Source organism: Arachis ipaensis, chromosome B06 (assembly GCF_000816755.2).
Source record: "Arachis ipaensis cultivar K30076 chromosome B06, Araip1.1, whole genome shotgun sequence".
Classification (NCBI taxonomy): Eukaryota; Viridiplantae; Streptophyta; class Magnoliopsida; order Fabales; family Fabaceae; genus Arachis; species Arachis ipaensis.
This window is the reverse complement of record NC_029790.2, coordinates 47,164,363-47,172,689: the sequence shown is the minus strand read 5'-3', so window position 1 is coordinate 47,172,689 and position 8,327 is coordinate 47,164,363.

The window sequence follows — 8,327 nt, the reverse complement described above, 5'->3', positions numbered from 1 at the left end:
GGACAAAAAAAATTATATGCATGCAAAAAAGAAAAAAAATTGGTGAAAAGAAAAAAATAAAAAAATTAAAAAGAAGAAAAATCCATTACTGCCCAAAAATACAGCAAAAGGAGGGCAGATTGAAAAAGTCAATAACCCTTTAAGCCAAAAGGCAAAGGTAAAAGGACCCAAGGCTTTGAGCATCAGTGGTTAGGAGGGCCCAAAGGAATAAAATCCTGGCCTAAGCGGCTAAACCAAGCTGTCCCTAACCATGTTCTTGTTGCGTGAATGTGTCAAGTGAAAAGCTTGAGACTGAGCGGTTAAAGTCATGGTCCAAAGCAAAAAGAGTGTTCTTAAAAACTCTGGACACCTCTATTTGGGGACTCTAGCAAAGCTGAGTCACAATCTGAAAATGTTCATGAACAAAACCGTAGGCTAGGAAATCTTTGATTGGCGTTGTAAGTATAGTTCCAAGCCAACAAGTAATGCTCAAATCAAATGTTAATTTCAATACAAAACATATAAACCGAGAGTAATTCAACCTCGGGTCATTCTCCCTAGGAATGCAATCGAAATGTTATGCTTTTGGTTGTTAAGAGGGCAAAAAGGGACTTTGCAATCAAAGAACGAAAGATTAAAAGAACTTAAGGAATAAAAAAACCAAGAGATGATCAAAAATGTAATTAATGCAATTAAAGGGAAGATGAGATCGAAACTAGTGAAAATGCTATAAATGGAATGAAAGCCTTGATTTGTGAATGAGATTCTAAGAATCCTATCATTGCCATAACCACAACTATGGTAATTATGATAAGTCAATCTCGCCTAGTTAACCCCAAACATCGAGGAGTAAGTCAAGCAAGCATAATTGACCTTAATCCATAAGTCCTAACCAACTTACCAAACTAGTTGATAAAAGGCTAGCGTCAATGAAAACAAGAGTCAACTAACTACCTAAGAATTTCCACTAAATGTCAGACATTATGACTCTAGTATCCTAGGAACTCAAACCATAAGCCAAGGTGTGAAAATCTACTCAAAATCTAATGTTGCCATTTTCATAAAAACCTTGTGTGCATGAAAGTAAAACATGGAATTTTGCAAAGTAAAATGGAAAACTATAACCAACTATCAACAAAACTAAACATAAACAAGCAATCAAACGTAAAGGAGGCAAGAAACATAAAATTCATTGATCAAAACTTCAAGAAACACAAAAATTGCAAATATGAACAAAGTAACTTGAACCAAAAAAAATGAAAGTAAAAGTGCTATATTTAAAGATGAAATTGAGAGTACTTACAATTAACGAAGCAAAACCCAAAATTCAAAATTAAAGCTTGCTATAAAATGCTACAATGGAAATTGAAATGAAAACCCTAAGAGAGCAATGCTACACTACTCCTACTCCTACTCCTAATTACTCTCTAAAACTATCTAAGTGAGCTCTCTTTCATATGTGTTGATTCTCCTTGATATAGCACTCCAATTCAGCCTTCAAGCCTTCCAAAATGGGCCAAAAGCCTCCAAAATTTGAATAGCACATGTTTCATTAATGAAATCATGTGCAGGGACCTGTGCGGACGAACAGATGTGTGCGTCCGCACACTTGGCTGAATGTCGACCTGTGCGTATGCACAGGTGGTCGTGCGCATGCACACATGGAAATTCTTTCTGGTGCACACGCATGCTTACTTGTGCGCATGCACACTCCGCTGTGTGTGCTTTTCCTTGTTTTCTTCATATTTTCTCCCTTGTACATTCTTTCTTCCACTTTTAGCTATCTATTCTTGCCTCCAAGGCCTGAAATCACTCAACATGTCATGGAATCAAATGGAATAAAAGTGAAATTAAATTGCTCATTTCAAGCATAAAATCGCATGTTTTCACATTTAGGTTCAATTTAGGTACAAAACACAAAATTATGCTATTTTGATGCTTAAGTGTGAGTTCATGTGCTAGAATCCATCCAAATTGAGTCAAAATATACTATCAAATATGGACTTATCAATTTCTCCACACTTAAACAATAGCATGTCCTCATGCTAAACCAACAAGGAGAATGATCAAAAGGGGGTAATCAACTTATTAAATGAAACTACCTATTGCATTCAAGTATGTATATACTATCTATAGCTATATATCTATCTATAGTATCTATATGAAATTGGTGAAAACAAACAATTAAATCCCCAAGAAAGTATAGACAAATAGGGCTAAGCAAGGAAATAATCCAATGCAACCAAAATCTAAAGAATTGATTCAAGATAACAAAATGAAGCAACTTGCAAGAATACATGATAAGAGGTATGGAAACATAGAGTTGAGTAATTGAACACTCACTAGGTGTGTATACACTCTAATCACTTAGTGTCTGAGGGTCAATTCACTCAAGTCTCTTCTAATCATGTTTTCAAGGAATTACTTTTCATCTAACAATCAACAACAAGTGATGCATGAATGCAATTATCATGAGGACTTCATATGGTTCTAATGGGGTTAGGGTAAAGGTGGGACAGATATGGTCAAATGGACTAAAATGATTGAATCCTTGATTAGTTTAAGTATCCAACTCAACCTATATCAACCGAATTAAAATAACATGCAATCCTAACCTTCCATCATTTTTTTTCATAAACACTCATGTATGATTTATCATTCACATCACATATGCATTTCTTATTCATTTTTTCTTTTTTTTTGGGATAACTTTCATCCGTTTTTTATGATGATGATGTTTTTTTTTTTGAAAGTAAAAGTAAAATGCATATGGCTTTAGTAGTTCATACATGATTGTTCCCATTTTCCAAAATTTTCAATGAAATACCGAAATTACACATTTTTATTCACTACCAATGTTTTCCAAAATTTCCCCACACTTAAGTGAAATACACTCTTCAACCTAAGCTAATCAAGGACACAATCCAAGGTAGATCATGGTTTTCCACTTAAGGCTGTGATGTGCTAATGTCAAGAATAATGGGGTAAATGAGGCTCAAAAGGGCTAACAAGGGTAGATGCAAAGGGTAGGGAATATGGGTAAAGTGAGCTATGCAAAGATGGCCTCAATCATGCTCAATGCAATTCAAAACATCAATCATTGGACATAAAGAATCAAGCAAAACTAAGATTGCAATCATAGAAGAGATATAACACACAATTAACAAAATTAGTAGTTAAAAGGTGTAACCATTCAATATAGCTCAAAAACTCACAAGGTATTTGTTCTTTACTCTTCTATGTTCCATAAACAAATCATTCAAGCAAGTTTGAAAAAAGTTTTCTCAATCAATTCAATAGAATATCCTTGAAATAAAATTCTTGGAAAATTTGTTGTTTTTCACCAAAACTTGTTTCCTATATGTATGTATGTCGTGACGGATGCAAATTTTTCAAAATTTCCTAGTTATTTCCCTAATTTTCAACAAGCAAAAAGTAACATGAACAATTAGGATCAAAATCAACTAGGCATATGCTATTCACATCATCCAATCACAATCCATATCTATACTATATACCAAGCAATATAAGGATGCAATATATATACCAAAACTAAAAATGCAATACTAAAGATAACTAGAAGCAAGCTAATATATATATACAAAAGTACTAAACAGTAGTGCATAAGTCAAAGTACTACAAATATCCACAAAAAGTATAATAAAACTGAAAATAAACTAAATGCAAGTGTTAAGGAGAGAAAATTTACACCCAAAATATCATAAATCCTCCCCCACACTTAAATCATGCACTATCCTTAGTGCTCAAAATAATCAACGGGTGGGATCAACCATGAGAAGCTCCACCGTCAGATGGTGGTGGGTGGTGGTGACGCTGATAAACAATAGTGGCGCAGGATATCTCTCTGGTGGTCTCAGCTATCGGCTCCTCAACTGCCTGGTCAGCTGGCTCTGCTGCCATCTCTTCTATCGGCTCAGATCTAGCTGCCGGCTCCTCAACTCTAGGCTCCTCAGCCATGGGCTCTGCCGGTCTCTACTCAGGGGTCTCAACTACCTGGCCAACTTCAGCTGCTGGCTCCTCAGATGCAGACTCCTCTGTCTCGGGCTCTGGTGTATCTGGAGGAGGTGGCCCAGGGTCTCTACCCTCAAACATCGCCACTATCCACTAGAAGCGACGGGCATTGCGGCGCTCGTAGTGGTGGACGACCTGAAGGATCTCTCGACACAACTCATATGGTGTCTGGGGTCGAGGTGTGGGTGCGGGAGCTCTAGGAGGTGCTAAAGGCTCTGCTGCTGATGATGGAGGCTCAGTGGTCTTTCTCTTCTTCTGTGGCGGTTCGTCGTAATCGCCGCATGGCAAAAATGGCTGCTTACTGATGTAGACAGATGTCCGATCTGTTGGGCGTCTCTCCACTGAAGATAAAGCGGCTAATCTGGTGGTCAACGATGGGAAGGGAATGTTGTATTTCTATTGTTGGTTCACCTTCCACATCGACTCTCCGATCAGGGGAAGAAAAGAGATCCTCTTCTCCTCCAGAATAGCTCAAAGCAAAACCACCACACGGACTCTAATGTGCGTGGCATGCGTGCTCGGAAGAATGTAGTCAGCAATGATCTACTGCCAGATGCTTGCCTCAGGGTTTAGGTCAGTGCACGCAATGCTCAACGGAGCTGCATCCTCCCCTCTGCTATACTCCCATCTAGTCTTAGGTAGGCCAATCTTTTTCAGGACCACATCCAATGACAGCTTGCCCATTGTCACGTCCTTCATTATTTGAGTGTAAGCGTCACGAGCTGGAGGAATATACAGAATATCTAAGAGGGCCTCTAAAGCAGTATCAGAGGTGTCCAGTGTGACACCTCTTAGAAAAACAATTGGGGCATCCCTCTTTAGGAAATTCCAGTAGAATTTCTTGACCTGGTGGTCATTGACTTCCGCCGGATCGAATTCTATGAATTTCCAATGATAAAAATTTATTTAGTTAAGGATCTAATCCACATATTTCTCGGGCAAGTTCAACTTTCTCTCTTAGTGAAAGGCTCGCTTTTCTAGTTTTTTGTACTGTTCTTGGGCTTCCGCATTAATGAATGTGTCCGGTTGGTCACTCGGGGGCACAGGAGGGGGACTAGCCAAAGGATTGGCTTTCTCCTTCCCTTTGTGGGCCATCCTAAAAGAGACAAAAACAGAGTACAGCTCAGGAGAAATAGATAAAAATCACAGAAAGAAGAAGGATATAATCAAACAATTCAAGTAAGATCCAATAAGGCAAACAAATACTCAATTAAGGGAAAACATGTATAAAACAGTCAATTGCTCAAAGAGAAATGTATTTTCCCACAATCAAGCAACCTAAGTAACATAAAAGAGAATGAACAACAGTTGAGGGATATATATGACTTAGGTATACTATGCAAGTGAATTGAATCGAAATAAATTGATTGTTGCTATTGTGCCTTGAAGATTGAAAGGATTTACAGAAATTAGCATGAAAGGCAATAATCAAAGCAACAGTAAAAGCATGCACTTATTCATGTTGAGAAGATAAGAATCGATCACATATATATAACTTCCTGTCTGGAGCAATACCTGGTTGAGAAACAGATTGCATTGCTCAAAAACATAAAGGAACAAGTGGCTATGTATATGGTCAGAGATGTTAAAAACTTATGAATAAGAATTTGATCAATTCACTCAAAAAGCAATGTATGTACTGCTGTAAATGGTACCAAACAGATTCAAAATTTCTGAGTTTAAGGCTAGTTTGGTGTTTAAGCAAAAAGAAATGAGCAGGCAGTACATAACTCAGCAAATTAACAGGCTAAGGGAGATATGCACAGAGAAATTAATCACCAAACCAAGGAAACACAGGTATAAATTCCAAGCTCAAATTGGTGTTTAAGCATAAATAATACAGAGTTCATATACAAATCCATCTCAAGCAGCAGTCAAAATCAACAGAAAATTGCACAAGGTGCAAAAATATGAGAAGAATCAAATTCTGTGGTTCATCTTATTCTTATTCCCATTCTCATTTATGTTTATGTCAACCATCCCACCTTGGCTGCTTTGCACCAAGTGATAAAGAGCTTTTGTTTGAGGGAGAAGGATGAGTTACATTATTTGTTTACTTGAAAGGACTTTGATATTGCAAACATGTTGACTTGTGTGTTTTTTAGCATTCTTTTCCTTTATTAAGTGTGCAATATGAAGCTTTGCATCTTGTCCATATATTATGCTGCTTTATGATAGATAATTATTATTGAGAATAACATGTTATTTTTCTTCTGAAAGTTTGTAATATTATTTTTCACATCTTGTCCTTAATTTATCTACATATTTTTAACCTTAAATAAGGTCTAGAATATATATTTTGTTTTGCATGAAAAACTTAGTACAAGGGAAATGTTGCCTAGACTTGACATTATTTTGGAAGAGTTCTCAAATTGTGTTTTGTGTGGAGAGGTCATAAAAACTTTCCACTGTCTCTTTTTTCTGATGCAAGATTTCATGGAGTATTTTGGGAGCAGCGTTGAAGGAGAGAAATCTGGTATGGCTATGGTTAGAGAATGCTTTGTCATGTTTTGAAACATGGCTAAAACTAAAAATGCCAAGTAAAAGAGGTATGGTGCTTTGTCTTTTATGCTATAATTTGGTGTGTGGAATGCTAAAAATAGTTATATTTAAAGGAAGTAGATTAAATTTGGACGAGATGAAAGGAGAAATAACGAGTTTAAAATTTGGTTTAAAGGAAGTAATTTAAATTTGGATTAAATTTGATTTCTTTTGGTTGTTCTGTATGTTCTTGTTCTTGTGTTTTGACATGAATCTCACTTTAATTGTATGGAACTTTGCGAGTGTAAAAGCATGAAAAATATTATTGGAGTTTACATTATGTTATTTTGCACGTTTGATATTGTGTTCATGGTGTCATGGAGCAGAGTTTCTGTAATGTTATGATTGGGTTTATCTATTTTTTTTTGGGGGGGAGGGGGATGTTGGACTGGGTTTCTTGAGGGGTAAATTACTACAATATGCGATATATGGGAGTTTATGGGGGGTTAAAAGATGGAATATAAGCTTGACATTGTATTGGATTTTCTGTTGGTACAACATAGATTGAGATTGGGAAAGTACAAGAGAGATTTGTGTTCTTTGCAAAAGGAAGGGGAAACTTGCAGGCCGTGTGGAGCCCTGATGGAAAATTAATCGCCATTCTTGTAAGTTCTTCTGAATGTTGATATGTGCATAGTGAATTAGTGAGCATTTTGAAAATATTTTGATTATACATATTTGTTGATAATTATGAAATGTGGCTTACAACCTTTGGAGGATGTATGCAAATGAAAAATGAAGCTTCTAGTTGGGATTCATATTATCTTATTGTTAGTAGGCTATATTGTAAAATGAAAAATGCTGCCTGTTCAGTCTATTCTAGATTTAGAAAGCTTGTTGGATTAGCCTTTGTATGTAAAATAAGAACAGTTAAAACCTTTATGGCTACTTGTTTTTTCATGTCTATATCCAGGTACTAGTGATACATCATATGTTCAATTTCATTTAAGGTCTTTGTTTTGTTCCAAAATTCACAATCCTAGTAACTTGTGCCTTGAAATTACTATATTGTGTATTGGCTGAGAAATAAGTAATAAATTAGTTGTTTTTTATGGAATCGTAGACGATGAAAATATCCAAGTTTTAGGGGAGGTTTTGCCAAAATTTTCTAAAAAGTTTGGATAAAAGTTAATGGAAAAAATTATAATTGGTGTTATATCTTGTTTCTAATTTTTTGTTTCGGTTTTTCTCATTTACAGGAGTGCTAAAATGGTGACAACATGCTACCTAAAGGACTCAAGAATATTTTGATCCATAGAGAAACTAAACTATGTTAGACTTTTAACTTTTGGTTGAACTAGTGTAAGAAATATAACTTGTAGAACTAATCAATGTAGACACTAATGTTATTTTATTTTAAAACAATTTTAGTTAAATGAAGCATGTTTGAATTATCTATGTTTCTACATATTTTATAAAGGTCAATTTGCTCAGTAAAGTAGTTAATATATCAGTTAATTAAAAAAATAATTTGGTAAATTAGGCATGCAATTTGTATTCAAAAAAATAAAAAATTATTACAAAATAATCATTGTGCTTTTGTAACTAAAGAAAAAAATATTACAAAATCAAGTTATATTTTGTAAAATTTTATGATAGGAAAAAATATTTTGTCACCAAAAATATTTTGACGATCAAAATTTGTTATCACTTTTGTAATGAATTTCGGTTTTTGTATCAAAAAAATTTGTTACAAAATATTACTTTGAATTGTAACAGTTCTATTTTTTGTTACAAAAACAATTTGTAACAGGACATACTGCACCGGCCCTTTG